Source organism: Coregonus clupeaformis, chromosome 29 (assembly GCF_020615455.1).
Source record: "Coregonus clupeaformis isolate EN_2021a chromosome 29, ASM2061545v1, whole genome shotgun sequence".
Lineage (NCBI taxonomy): Eukaryota > Metazoa > Chordata > Actinopteri > Salmoniformes > Salmonidae > Coregonus > Coregonus clupeaformis.
In genome coordinates, this window is record NC_059220.1 from 33,279,513 (window position 1) to 33,296,691 (window position 17,179).

Genomic DNA, 17,179 nt, shown 5'->3' on the forward strand with positions numbered 1-17,179 from the left:
ATTGTGTCAAGCCCTGACTCAGGGGATTCTTATATGTTGAGTCAGGGTGGGAATATTCTATGTTGTGTTTTCTATGTTGATATCTAGTATGTGTAGATCTATGTTGGCCGGTGGGGTTCCCAATCAGAGGCAGCTATCGCTCGTTGTCTCTGATTGGGGATCATACTTAGGCAGCCTATTGGCACTCGTTAGTTGTGGGATCTTGTTCCGTGAGTAGGCTTGTTTTGTGTATAGCCTTAGGACTTCACGTTTCGTTTGGTTTATGTTTATCGGTGAAATAAACATGTACGCATTTCACGCTGCGCCTTGGTCTGACCCATCCTTAAACGAACGTGACAGATTGCCAACAAGAGTTTTGCCACCAAGTACTAAGTCATGTTTTGCATGTTGTGCCCAATATAAATTAATGGTAAATAATCTATTGTGTTATTTTGGAGTCACTTTTATTGTAAATAAGAATAGAATATGTTTCTAAGCACTTCTATGAATATGACTGCTATCATGATTACGGATAATCCTGAATGAATCGTGAACAAATATCATACCCCCCCCAAAATGCTATTTATTTATTTAGAAACATATTCTATTCTTATTTACAATAAAAGTGACTCCAAAATCGTTTCACCCAATATTGATGAAAATACCCTCAAATTAAAGCTGACAGTCAGCACTTTAACCTCATAGTCATTGTATCATTTCAAATCCAACTGTGTGTGTGCTTATATTTGTCCTATTACATGTACATGTGTGTATTAATATGCATGTGTGAATTGGAAATGTGTTTTTTGCACATCCCAACTTTACCTGAGACACCCTCGTCGAGTGGGGTCACAGCCAGGGTCTGCTGTTATTGACGGTGACCCTGGAGCAATTAGGGATAAGTGCCTTGCTCAAGGGCACATCGTCAGATGTTTCACTTTGTCGGCTCGTGGATTCAAACTAGCAACCTTTCGGTTACTGGCCCAACGCTCAACCACTAGGCTACCTGCCACCCATACTTGCCACCTGTGTGTGTGTGTATATGTCTGTGAGTGTGTATTGCCACGTACCTGTGAAGTCACTGTTGACAGATAGCATGTCGCTGGTAGTAACCGTTGCCCAGGAACCTGGTCGCGGGGGTCAGAGAGAAAGAGGTCGTTCTCTCCACCTGGTGAAGTTCAGGTTCAGAGGATAAAATAGAAGTTAGTTGTTCACTAAACAGACTCTTATACAGACACTAAACACACTCAATTAAAACATTATAGATAAATAGACAAGATACAAAGTCCAAGTATTACAATAAATATGTACAAACAAAGTTTATCTGTATTCAGTTATCATGTTATTAGACAGACAGACAGACAGACAGACAGACAGACAGACAGACAGACAGACAGACAGACAGACAGACAGACAGACAGACAGACAGAGACCTAGTAGAGGGGTGGGGGTCCGTGGGGCTGAGAGGAGGAGGGGGTCCCAGTTCACCTGGCCTCAACCTGGGAGGAGAGAGACCTGCTGGAGAGGAGGGAGACAGAGAGAGGGAAGAGAGAGAGAGAAGGCAGAGAAAGAGAGAGGAGAGAGAAATATTAAATGGAGAACAAGAAATGCAACTACCTTGTACAAATCCTCCAACAAGAGGAGGGTACATGTATGCTTTTTTGTCATGTTATGAGTTTCAGCTGTAGATCTATGCAGAGCTGAATTTTTTTTAACTGGTTTGAATATTGTTCAGCTGTCTGTTATCCATTTCAGTGGGCCTTATTAGTCTGATAATAAAATAGATGAAACGAATAAACAAGTGCTGGAAATGGAGGGATATAAAATATATCTATGTATTAGGAGTCATGCCAACACCATGAGTGTGCTGTGGTAATGGTCCCACGTATGGGCTAGAGGAGTAAATTACCCAGGAGTGACACCTACACACACACACACACACACACACACACACACACACACACACACACACACACACACACACACACACACACACACACACACACACACACACACACACACAGGGCCTAATAAAGCTAAGAAATGAAAGTTGGACGTCTTGTCTTCCCAGTCCAGGCATCATAAATTACAGGCAATCAATAACCATAGAGTCTACATAATGGAAAGTCTGATATAATGAAAAAATTATTCCCTCTTAATAGGATTTGTGTGAAGTCTCAGCGGAGCGTTTATCTTTTATTTTACCCGTTATTTCTTGATTCAGAACATACGCTTCAGAGATGCGGTGGTGATATGTAATGTGTGTTTGGTTTACTATAGAATCTGTGTGTAGGACAGTGGCTCCAGAGTTTGGTTCAGTGGCTGGTTGCATTAAAACGTATGTGATTTCCCCCTTCACTTTAATGCTCAAATTGACTGGGAAAGGAGAATGAAAATGGTCTGATTCAGGCAATCCATAGATATAGACATACAATATATAGATATACAGCCAACAAAATGTCCCTGGAATGATCTTCTGTAGTAGCCAAAAGGGTTTCCCTGATTTAATCTCTGTGATTTGTGTGTGTGTGTGTGTCCAACATGAGAGCTCAGCACCTAATTGATGTGATGCTAATATGCTGTCATGCATTGTATTTAGTGGTCATTGACTGTATGTGTGTGTGTGTGAGTGACTACTCTGCGATGCTAATATGCTGTCATGTATTTACTGCTAGGCTGCCACATCAGGGTTGATAAAAGCCACTTGGTCTCTCCTCCCTTCCCCTCCTTTCCTCCCCTCTCTTCTCCCTCTCCACTCGATGACGCTCCGACAACAAGGTTAACAGTCCAACACTAAGGTTAATATTGCCTTCAACATGTTAATGAAGCAGCTAAATCACAGCAGAGATCCCAGGGCAGGCACACACACACACACACTCCTGGGGAACAATTATCATGCCTGGTGGAGTGTTTTGTGTTTTTACACTAGCTAACATCCTTTATGGGCCCTACGGGTCATCCCTGGTCTAAATGCATTCTAATACCGTGGTAATACCCTTCTCTGGAGTAGCACAATTATTGATTTATGCATAATTATCCCATGCTTCTTGAGGAGAGAAATATGCACGGCAGGGTTTACATCAACGTGTGTGTGTGCGTTAGTTTGTGTGTATGTGTGAATCTGTGTGTGTGTAGGGGCTGGCTAAGCTTGTAGAGCAAGTCTTTATGGATGTAGGGTACATAAAACATTACCATCAGCGACTGATTAGCTGTTCACATTCCAACCTGATCAATACTATGAGGTAAGACTGGCTGGCGGAGTGCTGTAGGCTTTACACACACACACACACACACACACACACGCATAGTACACACACACACACACACGCATAGTACACACACACACGCATTGTACACACACACATAGTACACACACACAGACACATAATACACACACACACAGACACATAATACACACACATACGCATTGTACACACACACACACACACACACACACACACACACACACACATAGTACACACATGCACATACAGACACACACACATGCATCTTTCTTCCGCCTTAATTTACTGCATAAAATACAGGCTTATTTTCTACGATTTACAGTTACTTAAGGAACATTTAATCTGGTGAAAGTTCTTTAATAAACATGCATAAGATTTATTTTTATTTTTACTTTCAATCTCAATTATGTACCAAAAGCACTTGATATGAGGGAGCCACAGAAAGTTGGAGAGTGGGAGCAAAGAAGAGATGAAGCGAGAGAGCGACGGAAGAAAACGAGGGATGCTCACTCCTCTCGTCCTCCATCTGCCTGCCTATCCCAGAGTGCTTTGGGAGATGCTGAATTCATTTTCTTATCCATAACCATTTAGGCCGCAATTTCAGGCTCAGCTATTTACTGTTTACACATTAACACACACACACACACACACACAGACCTCCACCCCCAGCCCCATTCACTCCCTCTCTAAGACCAACTGCGTTCATTTCCTGTGCGCATGTGTATTTAGAGAATGTAATATAATTTGAGTGAGATAAAAGCGTCTAAGCAGATGCCGTTTCCTCCCTCTGAACAGATGGTTATTCTGTCTAATGGTGCGTCGGGGTAATAGTGATGTGGATTGGGTGTCTAAATTGTCGGAAAAGCCAGGGTAAAGGATGGATAAATGGCTGCCATCAACATTAAGGTCTGGCGCAAGACAAGCACATCATGGAAAATGGCACACACAGTCTTGGATGCTCCTAACCAACAGGTTGGGTTCGTTTGTCTGTGCGTTATAGTTATTGTGTGTGTGTGTGTGTGTGTGTGTGTGTGTGTGTGTGTGTGTGTGTGTGTGTGTGTGTGTGTGTGTGTGTGCTTGCGGAAAGCCACTATCCACTATTCAGGCCAAGTTTAGATCAGGCGATTAGTGTAGAACTATTTAACAACAACTAAGGCTGTTGAACAATAAACATAAACATGTTAATTCCTAAACTGACTGAGTAATATGGGGTGACTATACAGTTTAAAACACGTGCAATAATGGAAGCAAAGAAATGCCACAGAATCTAGATTTCTAGATTTAAAAGCATTGGAATCTTTCAAAAGATGTCGATGCTAACATTTTTCAAGACCACAGAGAATTCAAAACGTTGGAATATACCATCCAAACGCCAATAACTTGATATTTATTAATAGATTAAAACAGGCCATATCTCAGCACGTGAGAGAAACACATCCTGTATTCACACATTTCAGATGTTAGAGAGGTAAACAAAACAAACACAAACAAACAAACGGAAGACAAACATCAAATGGTGAACATGTGTGAGCATATGGATGAACGTGTATGCGGGTCGTGTGTCAGCCCAGCCATATTGGGCTGACCATATGTTTGCGCTGCGCGGCGGCACCGCAGAGTGATTCACACCCATCAAAAACTGCGTGTGTGTGTGCCCATCACACAGAGCTGACCAATTAGAGCTTGTCCCAGTCCCAGTGATTTGTGTCTCAGTTATTAAAGGCAACTAATTCATCCTACTTCCATATTGGTTATAAATCTACGGGAGAGGCCAGTGTGTGTGTGTGACAGAGTGCGTGTGTGTGTGTGTGACAGAGTGTGTGTCTGTGTGTGTGTGACAGAGTGTGTGTGTGTGTCTGTGTCTGTGTGTGCATGGTGTGTGTGTTTCATGGTCAGCAGGGAGTGTGCGCTATGGCACGTTTTTTTCCTTGTAATTAACAGTGAATTGTTTTTACTGCCGTGCACAATGAACCCCCCGTTACACCATTATGGACTCTTCATTAATATGAGTATGTAAATTACCTTCTATTCTACACCTCTATAACTGGGACAATAAGTACATATGGCTTGGTTTAACCAGCAACACTCATGTTCAACAGCTTCACATATAGAGACACTGTATGGGAGTAGTTGCAGTATTGCTGGAGTATACTGGAGTATTTCTGAGTAGTGTGGTATAAATAAATCATTATAGTGTTACGATGATGTCAGAGTTATCGTTGAGTAGTGTTCAAGTCTGAGTGTGTGTATCAGTGTGTGTGCGTGTGTCACAGTAAAGTTGTATCTGCTGTAAGCTTCCAGACCCTCTGCTACAGACACACACTCTGATGGACTGGCTACGTACAGCACCTAAGACAAGAGACACTGAGAAACACAACACGCAGAGGGTAACAGTGAAGATATAGGAGCAGTAGGCCTGTGTGGCTCAGTTGGTAGAGAATGGGGGTTGTGGGTTTGATTCCTGCTGGGGACAGCCAACCGAAAAGGTATACACACTACCGTAAGTCGTTTTGGATAAATATGTCGGCTAAATGGCATTTACGTAACCTTGCTTCAAACCTGTTAGCTCCCCTAGCAAATGCCTAGGCTTTAGCTCCAAGGGCTAACACAATCTTGTAGCACCTGCACACACTGAGAGAACAAGGCGATATGTAATGAGGGGACAGTAGGATAGACGTTAAAAGAGGACAGAGAGAGAGCAGAGGGGTCGACCTCCCTAGGGGGACAGCTGACTAGACATATTTCTATTAAAACACCATATTAGTGATACCAATCCTCCTGAAAACTAGCCGACGCCTACACACACTTATCCCCATAATGAATAGCTAGATAAAGAAAGCTCATTAAGAGCAGGTATTGTAGAGGAGCAGCAACGCTCGTTAGACAGCCAGAGGGAGTCAGAGGTGATACGCTGACACAGGGCAAAGCATGATGGGATTAGCGGTGTAGGTGGTGTGACATCATAACCTTTAGACACTCTCTACCTGGGAAGGGATAGATATGCTTGAGCTGATAAGCACGCTCCTATCTGTGCAATGATGTCTGTTTTTTACTACAGTGAAAGAGTAATTGTGTTTGGAAAGGACTAGCTATTTTTCCAAAAAGCTGTAGGGACGAGGAATTTCCGTCAATCTGTGAAATAAGGGTACCTATGTAATGACAGACTGGTCTTCAGTGTACCTACAGTATGTGATTTGTGTGATGTGTGATGTGTGTGTGTGTGTGTGTGTGTGTGTGTGTGTGTACGTGCATGCTTGCATGCATTCATACATGTCTGTGTTACCTGTGTGATAACAGGTCGTGCGTAGGGGTTGGAGCTCTGCTCTGTGACCAGGTTGACCCTGGATTCATTGACCTCTCCTCTGGCTTCCCGAACCCGTGCTGACTTCCTTTAGGGACGAGGACGACACAGCCGACACCTCTGGAGGAGCCACAAACTCTGGAGCTGTGGAACACACACACACAGGCACACACGGACACACATAAACACACACAAGTAAGCATGCACGCATGTATATGCACACACAGAGCGAGAGAGAGATAAATTACTTCCAATCACAACTTTTTTCCTCTTTTACCATAAAAGACAACATTGTATTGAACAAGCCCTATTTCCATAAATGGTCGCTATGTTGGTGACTGCGTCAGTGAAACAGCTGTAGAGGGTTTTAATGAACAAGCTGGTTGACAGGTAAAACTGTAAAATAAAGTAAAACCGGGTGGATGTTGTCAAATAGCAACACAGCCAGGAGGAAAACACTACAATGTTTTTCACACCATGTCAACCTGACACAGCTACGTTGACAGAAACACAGAGAGAGAGGGGGGATAGAGGTAGAGAGAGAGAGAGTGAGAGAGAGAGAGAGAGAGAGAGAGAGAGAGAGAGAGAGAGAGAGAGAGAGAGAGAGAGAGAGAGGGGGAGAAAGAGAGAGAGAGATTGAAAGACTCAGTTTTAAGTATGTGAAAGACAGATTCTCCCTTTCCAATTTCAGCGAGAAGAAATGAGAAAGAGAGCTTGTTACTCCCTGTACATAATCCACTCCAAACACAAGCTGCAAAATACCATCCTAAGCATGTTTGATGCAAATGTAGAGCAGTGTTTGTGTTTGTGATGGAGCTGTCAACCGTGCTCAGGTGTACTGGCTTAATAAGCCCCAGTCAGAACTCACACAGTCCTCTGACTGAAAGCACAGTACAGTATAGTACAGTATAGCAGGGATATTCAATCTGGGATTCCGCGGCCCCCTAGGGTTCTGCTTAGGTACTGCTGGGGGTCCACGAAAATATAAAAAAGTAAATGAATATCGCTAGCAACAACAGAATAAATCAATTAAAACCTACAGTAGAAAAGAAGAGAGTTGGGCCTCCCGAGTGGCACAGTGGTCTAAGGCACTGCATCGTAGTGTGTGAGTCGTTACTACAGACCCGGGTTAGTTCCCAGCCTGTGTCACGACCGGGAGTCCCATAGGGTGGCGTACAATTGGCCCGGTGTTGGGGAGTTGCAGCGATGAGACAAGATTGAAATACCAGAAAATAAGAGAATGTCTTCTTTGTAATTATGTCAACTTTATTTCTCAACTCCTAATATTGAGCAAATTACACTCTTTGGAGCTAATTATACTCACTGGAGTATCTGACATCGAAAAAGAAACCGCTAATACAGGTTGCGGCAAGTCCCGCTGGCTGCTGGTAAGCTTTCTTGACTTGGACATACATTTTTGCCAACACATGGTTAACCTTTGTTTAACCAGCTTAATAGTTGTTATTAGCAAAAATGTGTTTGGAGTTACCATGAAATTAGTCCCTTTTGGGTAGTGTAACTCGGTGAATAAAACCTTGTTTTAGTACACCTAATAATATTCTGTCATGAAGAGCACATGTTCAACTTAAAATAAATACTATATTAAGTGCCTATTAAGTGCCAAATAAAGTAACAGGGTTGACCGTAACAGGGTTGACGAATTAATCTTAAATCAGCCATGAATCCTCTTGTGAACGGGGCAATGGAAGTTTATTGTGTGTAACAGGAAGGGGCAATTGAATGCAAGCTTCACAAAAAAAATGAAATTGTTCAAACAATTCTATCCTGTCTATGTATGGGTAACAGGGTTGACGTGTATGCTCGACCCACTCAGTTTTCCACCACAAAACATCAGAAACTGGCAAAAAAGTGTAAAACCAGCTTCCTTGCTTTTACGCTATGATTTGACTATTAGATGTTCAATGTTTCTTTTACAATACAAAAAAAGGAATGGTTTCACCATCTTAAAATGAGAGTTCAGTTTACGTAACAGGGTTGACCTTAAAATGAGGGAGATAATCTAAAAGTAATACCACGTAATAATACAAATAATAATAAATACACAAATTAGTAATGATAACTTATACACAGGGTACCAGTACCAAATCTATATGCAGGGGTACAAGGTATTTAAGGTAGATATGTACATATAACTAGGAATAAAGTGACTAGGCAACAGGACAAATAATAAACAGTTTACCATGCGGTAGCAGAGAGAACAGTCTATGACTTGGGTGGCTGGAGTTTAGGGCCTTCCTCTGACACCACCTGGTATAGAGGTCCTGGATGGCAGGGAGCTCAGCACCAGTGATGTACTAGGCCGTACACACTACCTTCTGTAGCGCCTTGCGGTCAGATGCCATGAAGTTGCCATACCAAGTGGTGATGCAGCCAGTCAAGATGCTCTCAATGGTGCAGCTGTAGAACTTTTTGAGGATCTGAGGGCCCGTGCCAAATATTTTCGTGCCCTCTTCATGACTGTGTTGGTGTGTGTGGACCATGATAGATCCTTAGTGATGTAGACACAGAGGAACTTGAAGCTCTCGACCAACCCCGTCGATATGAATGGGGGCGTGCTCGGCCCTCCGTAGTCCGTGATCAGCTCTTTTGTCTTGCTGACGTTGAGGGAGAGGTTGTTGTACTGGCACAACACTGCCAGGTCTCTGACCTCCTCCCTATAGGCTGTCTCATCGTCGTCGGTGATCAAGCCTACTACCGTTGTGTCGTCAGCAAACTTAATGATGGTGTTGGAGTCATGCAGTCAGTCGTGGGTGAACAGGAAGTACTGGTAGGGACTAAGCACACACCTCTGTGTTGAGGGTCAGCATGGCGGATGTGTTGTTGCCTACCCTCACCACTTGGGGGCAGCCCGTCAGGAAGTCCAGGATCCAGTTGCAGAGGTATGTGTTCAGTCCCAGGGTCCTTAGCTTAGTGATGTGCTTGGAGGGCACTATGGTGTTGAACGCTGAGCTGTAGTCAATAAACAGCATTCTCACATAGGTGTTCCTCTTGTCCAGATGGGGGAGGGCAATGTGGAGTGCAATAGATCTGTGGATCTGTTGGGGCGGTATGCGAATTGGAGTGGGTCCAGGGTGTCTGGGATGATGGTGTTAATGTGAGCCATGACCAGCCTTTCAAAAAATGTCATGGCTACAGATGTGAGTGCTACAGGGTGATAGTCATTTAGACAGATTAACTGGGCATTCTTGGGCACAGGAACTATGGTGGTCTTGTCACGGATTCCTTCGAGACTGCCTCCTCTCTTGTTCGGGCAGGCTTCGGCGTTCATCGTCACCATCCTTCTAGCCACTGCACCTCCTCTGTTCATCATTCCATTTGTTTTGTCTTGTTTTCACACACACCTGGTACATATCCCCTCATCAGTACCTGTATAAGTATTCTCTCTGCTTCCCCATGTCTTTGTGTGTGATTGTTCTTTGTGGAGGTATCACATGCTCAGTTGAGCATTTTTGTTATTTTTATCGCCGGGATATATTTACCTGTGTATGTTTGGTTCCCAGTACGCATTTAAGTCGCACTGGGATCGTGTTTACGCATATTCCTTCTCCTGACTCATTCCATCCCATCGCTACAGGTCTGCTTGAACCATATAGGTTTTACAGACTGGGTCATGGAGAAGTTGAAAATGTAATTGAAGACACTTGCCAGTTTGTTAGCGGATGCTCTGAGTACGCTTCCTGGTTTTCCGTTTGGAGCCAGTAAAACGGCAGCTATCCATTGCAGCGCCATGAAATGAGTCACTAATCACATGAAATAAATTATAGTCTTCAGAAATGACTTTGTAAAAGCAACTAAATACAGTAACTAGGGCTTTACAATAATGGTGAGAACTTGAAGAAATGTTGGGGTTAAGTGGGTCAAAATCTTCCTAGAAGTCACAGATGTCAAAATGGTAAATTTTGGCACTTTTTTCATATTAAACGTCAAATTTATAGAATTTTACATGTGGTCTATATTAAAGGGCACTTCATTTTATATAACAGGCTTTTAAAATTCAATAAAAAAGATTGGTGAGCAATTTCTACTTAAAATATCAAAGGGATGCAAAAGGGACTCATTTTGTGGAGTCAGTTAGCTTTCTAGCTAATAGGCTATGTTAGGGTTTACACTTCCTCTTCCAATTATAATGTGGGGAGGTCAAAATAATGAAAAACGATGTACCAAATCTATTCATTTTAAAATGTTGATTACTTCTCCGTGCCATTATCATTAATCTGATGATAAGATGTGTTGTACAACACATATGATGGGGGGCCCTAGGTCACCGGTTTGCCTGGGAGGTGGTCCCTGGGCAAGAAAAGGTTGAAGACCCCTGCGGTATAGTACAGTACAGACCAGCCTCACTCCGCACACCTCTCCTGTTATTGCACACGTATCTTTCCCATCTCTCTTCTTGTCTCTCCTTCCTCTCTCCTATATGTCTTTTTTCATCATATATCTCTGAGGCCACCTACTGTAGCATAGCTGTTAGGTGTGTAATGCAATTCACGCTAGCAAGCAGGGAAGCGTGCACACACACATGCATGCACGCATGTTTGCGCGCACACACAAACACACACACAGGGTGTGTAATGTGATTCATGGCATTTACACCGTCAGACAGAGGGCTGTGAGTATTGTTTGGGGGCACGGTCTAGTTCTAATGAGCCATCTCTTTGGAATTATAATGCTTTATTAAGAACCTCCTCCTTCCTCTCTCTTTTTCTCTCCCCTTCTCTCCTCTCTTCCTCTCCTCCCCCTCTCCCACAACCATTATTCCTCCTGTTAGTCACAGAACTAACTACACAACCAGAGGCCTCAAGAAACTGAGGAGCTCTCGCTCTCTTTATCTCTAATTGAGTGTGGTGTGTGTATTTGTGTGTGTGTGCGTGTGTGTGTGTGTGTGTGTAACTGACCTCCCTACTGTGTCCGAGCTGTAGTCCAGTCTGACATCACACTGCCGGCCATGTTGACGGTCAGAACTAGCAGCTGATAGGTAGAGAAGGCCTGCAGGACCGTTACCATGGCGCTGCTCTGGGGTGGGGGCAGAGCATCCTCATTGGCTGAGCCAGACAGGAGGCGTGGGTCCAAGCAACCAGTGCTCACAAACACCCTCCACTCAGGGTCAGGGCTTGTGGTGTTCTCCAATTCCATTGGCCCTCGTATGAAGAGCTCATACCTTATGATTACACATATGGAGGCAGACACAAATAACTAATTGTCAACATATTCAATAGTATATTATTCAGTTCCATCGACTGCCTCTCAAATAATGTCAAAACCTCACAGCTCTACAGCCAATACAGAAACAGTGTGGATGAACACAGCACAGTGCATTCTCATAACCCATTCTAATACTGTATCGCAGAGCCAGTACAATAAGTCTCTTCAGTTAATTTCCATCCACATGAGAGTCACACCTCATCATCACATCCACATTGCTCATTAGTGTTACTAAGGCAGTGAATTCATATAGAGGGTTGAGCTGAGGACAGGCAGCCATCACAGCACAACAGAAACATGAATACCTCTATTCTCTCTGTAACATTCCCCCATGCTCACTGTGACACTACCACTTCAAAGAGTATATAGTATTCCCCCACTGTGGGGTTTGTCTTGCTTCAACACAGCCAGTTGAATATAGTTGTGGTTACATTAATAGGCATGGCTGCCTTTGGAATAACGACTAAAAACAGAATATGAGAAAGGATTTGAATGGTAATGTCTTGTAGAGTACATGTGTACTTAATGTGCCTCAGGGAGAGATGTAATTTAATGCAGTAAATTAAATCATGACTGAGAAAGCATTGTGTGTGTGACACTCTGGCTCCATGGACTTTGATATTTGAGCCAGGGTTGTTCACTTTCATTTGTTTGGGTGGATTTCATTTGGTGGTGTTGGGGATGGGTGAGTTTCATTTTGTTTGTGTCTATGGTGATTGGTCTATGACTCCCAATCGGAGGTAACGAGTGTCAGCTGTCGGCTCGTTATCTCTGATTGGGAGCCATATATATTCTGTGTGTTTTCTCCTTTGTTTTGTGGGTTATTGTTTCCGTGTTCCTGTTTAGTCTATGTACTGTTGGACTTCACGTTTCGTCATTTTGTTTTGTAGTTACGCGCTTTGATTATTAAAGTCATCATGTTCACTCGCAACGCTGCGCATTGGTCTCCTCCTTCAGACGATCGTGACAGAATAACCCACCACAAGAGGACCAAGCGGCGTAACAAGCGGCAACAGGACCTACCTACACAGGATGTATGGACGCCTCCAAAAGATTCATGGACATGGGAGGAGATACGGGCTGGAAAGGGTCCTTGGGCACAACCGGAGGAATATCACCGCCCTCGTGAAGAGCTGGAGGCAGCTGCAGCCGAGAGGAGGTGGTATGAGGAGGAATATCACCGCCCTCGTGAAGAGCTGGAGGCAGCTGCAGCCGAGAGGAGGTGGTATGAAGAGGAAGCGCGGAGTCGAGGCTGGAAGCCCGTGGTTACTCCCCAAAAAATTTTTTGGGGGGGCACATGGCTTAGGGCGCCTGGGCAGCAGGAGGCTGCCACAGGGAGAGCTGGAGAGAAGGCTATCGGATTACGGGAGCCATTGGCGAGTAGAGGAGGGAAGTTGTTGTGGCACGGCATGAGAGACTGAAGTGTGTTACCAGTCCGGTCCGGCCCGTTCCTGATCCCCAGTTAAGGCCAGTGGTGTGTGTTCCCGGTACGGACCGGCCTGTTCCTGCTCCAAGCACGTATCCTACGGGGTGCGTCACCAGCCCAGCCCGGCCTGTTCCTTCAGAGCCGTCCGCCAGACCGGAGCCGCTAGAGCCTTCCGCCAGACAGAATCATACACCTGCTATGGAATCAGCAGGAGCCGACGCAGCCTATGCTGGACTGGAGGCTCGGGTTCGTGACGGGCAGGAGCGGCTCATGCGGATGGGAGCCGCCCTGCTGGAGGTGATGACTGCAATCCGAGGCTGGGGTCCGCCTCCACCGCTAGCCGCCCAGCCAGCACCATCAGCCAGCCATGAGCAGCCAGACCCGTCAGCCAGCCATGAGCAGCCAGATCCGTCAGCCAGCCACGAGCAGCCAGATCCGTCAACCAGCCACGAGCAGCCAGATCCGTCAGCCAGCCACGAGCAGCCAGATCCGTCAGCCAGCCATGAGCAGCCAGATCCGTCAGCCAGCCATGAGCAGCCAGATCCGTCAGCCAGCCACGAGCAGCCAGATCCGTCAGCCAGCCACGAGCAGCCAGATCCGTCAGCCAGCCACGAGCAGCCAGACCCGTCAGCCAGCCATGAGCAGCCAGATCCGTTAGCCAGCCATGAGCCGTCCAGCCAGGATCCGCCAGAGCCGTCCAGCCAGGATCCGCCAGAGCCGTCCAGCCAGGATCCGCCAGAGCCAGCCAGCCGGGATCCGCCAGAGCCGTCCAGCCGGGGATCCGCCAGAGCCGTCCAGCCGGGATCCGCCAGAGCCGTCCAGCCGGGATCCGCCAGAGCCGTCCCAGCCGGGATCCGCCAGAGCCGTCCAGCCGGGATCCGCCAGAGCCGTCCAGCCGGGATCCGCCAGAGCCGTCCAGCCGGGATCCGCCAGAGCCGTCCAGCCGGGATCCGCCAGACCCGTCCAGCCGGGATCCGCCAGAGCCGTCCAGCCGGGACCCGCCAGAGCCGTCCAGCCGGGACCGCCAGTGCCGTCCAGCCGGGACCCGCCAGAGCCGTCCAGCCGGGATCCGCCAGAGCCGTCCAGCCGGGATCCGCCAGAGCCGTCCAGCCGGGATCCGCCAGAGCCGTCCAGCCGGGATCCGCCAGAGCCGTCCAGCCGGGATCCGCCAGAGCCGTCCAGCCGGGATCCGCCAGAGCCGTCCAGCCGGGATCCGCCAGAGCCGTCCAGCCGGGATCCGCCAGAGCCGTCCAGCCGGGATCCGCCAGAGCCGTCCAGCCGGGATCCGCCAGAGCCGTCCCAGCCGGGACCCGCCAGAGCCGTCCAGCCGGGATCCGCCAGAGCCGTCCAGCCGGGACCCGCCAGAGCCGTCCAGCCGGGACCCGCCAGAGCCGTCCAGCCGGGACCCGCCAGTGCCGTCCAGCCGGGACCCGCCAGAGCCGTCCAGCCGGGATCCGCCAGAGCCGTCCAGCCGGGATCCGCCAGAGCCGTCCAGCCGGGATCCGCCAGAGCCGTCCAGCCGGGATCCGCCAGAGTCGTCCAGTCCGGTACTGCCCCTTAGTCCGGTACTGCCCCTTAGTCCGGTACTGCCCCTTAGCCCGGTGCTGCCCCTTAGCCCGGTGCTGCCCCTTAGCCCGGTGCTGCCCCTTAGTCCGGTGCTGCCCCTGAGGCCGGTGCTGCCCCTGAGGCCGGTGCTGCCCCTTAGCCCGGTGCTGCCCCTTAGCCCGGTGCTGTCCCTTAGCCCGGTGCTGCCCCTTATCCCGGTGCTGCCCCTTATCCCGGTGCTGCCCCTTAGGCCGATGCTGCCCCTTAGTCCGGTGTTGCCCCTTAGTCCAGGTGGGGTTAGTTGGAGGGTGGTCATTGGGAGGAGGCTACCGAAGCAGGTTGTGACTGTGGTGGGGTGGGGATCACGACCGGGGCCAGAGCCGCCACCGTGGACAGACGCCCACCCAGACCCTCCCCTAGTCCTGATGTTGGTGCGCCCGGAGTTCGCACCTTTAGGGGGGGGTACTGTGACACTCTGGCTCCATGGACTTTGATATTTGAGCCAGGGTTGTTCACTTTCATTTGTTTGGGTGGATTTCATTTGGTGGTGTTGGGGATGGGTGAGTTTCATTTTGTTTGTGTCTATGGTGATTGGTCTATGACTCCCAATCGGAGGTAACGAGTGTCAGCTGTCGGCTCGTTATCTCTGATTGGGAGCCATATATATTCTGTGTGTTTTCTCCTTTGTTTTGTGGGTTATTGTTTCCGTGTTCCTGTTTAGTCTATGTACTGTTGGACTTCACGTTTCGTCATTTTGTTTTGTAGTTACGTGCTTTGATTATTAAAGTCATCATGTTCACTCGCAACGCTGCGCATTGGTCTCCTCCTTCAGACGATCGTGACAGTGTGGTGGTTACACAAGGCTTAATACGCTACTAGAGCCTTAGAGCAACTATACAAAGCCCTGGATTTAGTGGCACACTGTAGGGACAATCACTGGGGATGTTAAGGTGAGTAGAACACCTGTCCTTATGGGAAAAGCGCAGGTAGTACCTCCTTTTCAAAACGTTTGTTTTCTGTTTCTTTCCTACTGAATGCAACCTTGCTGTCTACGCCTATGACACGACCGAGGGGTAGCATGTACAGTACGAACAGGACGGGTCCAAGAACAGATCCTTGTGGTAGAGGTCAGAACTGACCCTACTGGACTGAGCTGCTGGGTAGGAGCTGGGGGGAGGGGGGGGGGGAAGGAGGGAGGGAGGGAGAAAAAGAGAGAGGAAGAGAGGTATGTGGGAAATGGAGGGGGAAAAAGAAAGAGGGGAAAAGAAAACAATATTAACTGCTGTGTTTGTCTTATGGGACACAACAGAAACCCTACAGGCCACATAACAGGCTAGCAGCAGATGTGTGTGTGTGCAGGGGGTTATTTTACATTTGATCCATGCGGAGCATCTTAGCATACTGAGGAGGCCCCAGAAGGCAAGTGTCCCTCTATGAGTTTAACTCAACGTGTGTGTATGTGTGTGTGTGTGCATGTGTATATGTGTGTGTGTGTGTGTGCAATCCATGTAGAGTTAGTGTCCCTTTGTGTGTCTAACTCAAAACAGCCCCTAAGCAGGGAAAGCACAGGAGGAGGGAATTACCCCTGACTAACACACACACCACATTCACACAGACACACACAACCCATAGACAATGAGACAGAGTACACACAGAGAAACACACACACACACAAACACACACGCACACACACACACAAAATAGTTCTAACATTATTTTTATGGTCTAAGACATAAAAGCACCTTCTTCAATGCTAAAAAGATGAGTGAATAACGTAGACTCTGTGGTCAGTCGTTCAGTCCCTTTACTGCAGCCCAGGTGGTAGTCTGGGTGTAGGTAACTGGCCCCAGTCACTGGGATCTCCCTGTCTCTGGGTGGCACCACCCCTCATACACTGGCATCTCCCTGTCTCTGGGTGGCACCACCCCTCATACTGAGTTACAGCCACATGCCTGGCACCAGGAAGAGAATACAGGAACATTGGTTTCACCTCACAGGCTAATAACAGCAATGTCTTCAAACCAGTCAGTATCACATACAGTGGGGAAAAAAAGTATTTAGTCAGCCACCAATTGTGCAAGTTCTCCCACTTAAAAAGATGAGAGAGGCCTGTAATTTTCATCATAGGTACACGTCAACTATGACAGACAAATTGAGAAAAAAAAATCCAGAAAATCCCATTGTAGGATTTTTTATGAATTTATTTGCAAATTATGGTGGAAAATAAGTATTTGGTCACCTACAAACAAGCAAGATTTCTGGCTCTCACAGACCTGTAACTTCTTCTTTAAGAGGCTCCTCTGTCCTCCACTCGTTACCTGTATTAATGGCACCTGTTTGAACTTGTTATCAGTATAAAAGACACCTGTCCACAACCTCAAACAGTCACACTCCAAACTCCACAATGGCCAAGACCAAAGAGCTGTCAAAGGACACCAAAAACAAAATTGTAGACCTGCA

The 17,179-nt window shown here is 47.0% G+C and overlaps 1 pseudogene; it reads right to left on the reverse strand.

Moving 5' to 3' along the window:
- Positions 1–17,179, reverse strand: part of LOC121544484 — a 244,163-nt pseudogene that overhangs the window by 142,098 nt on the left and 84,886 nt on the right.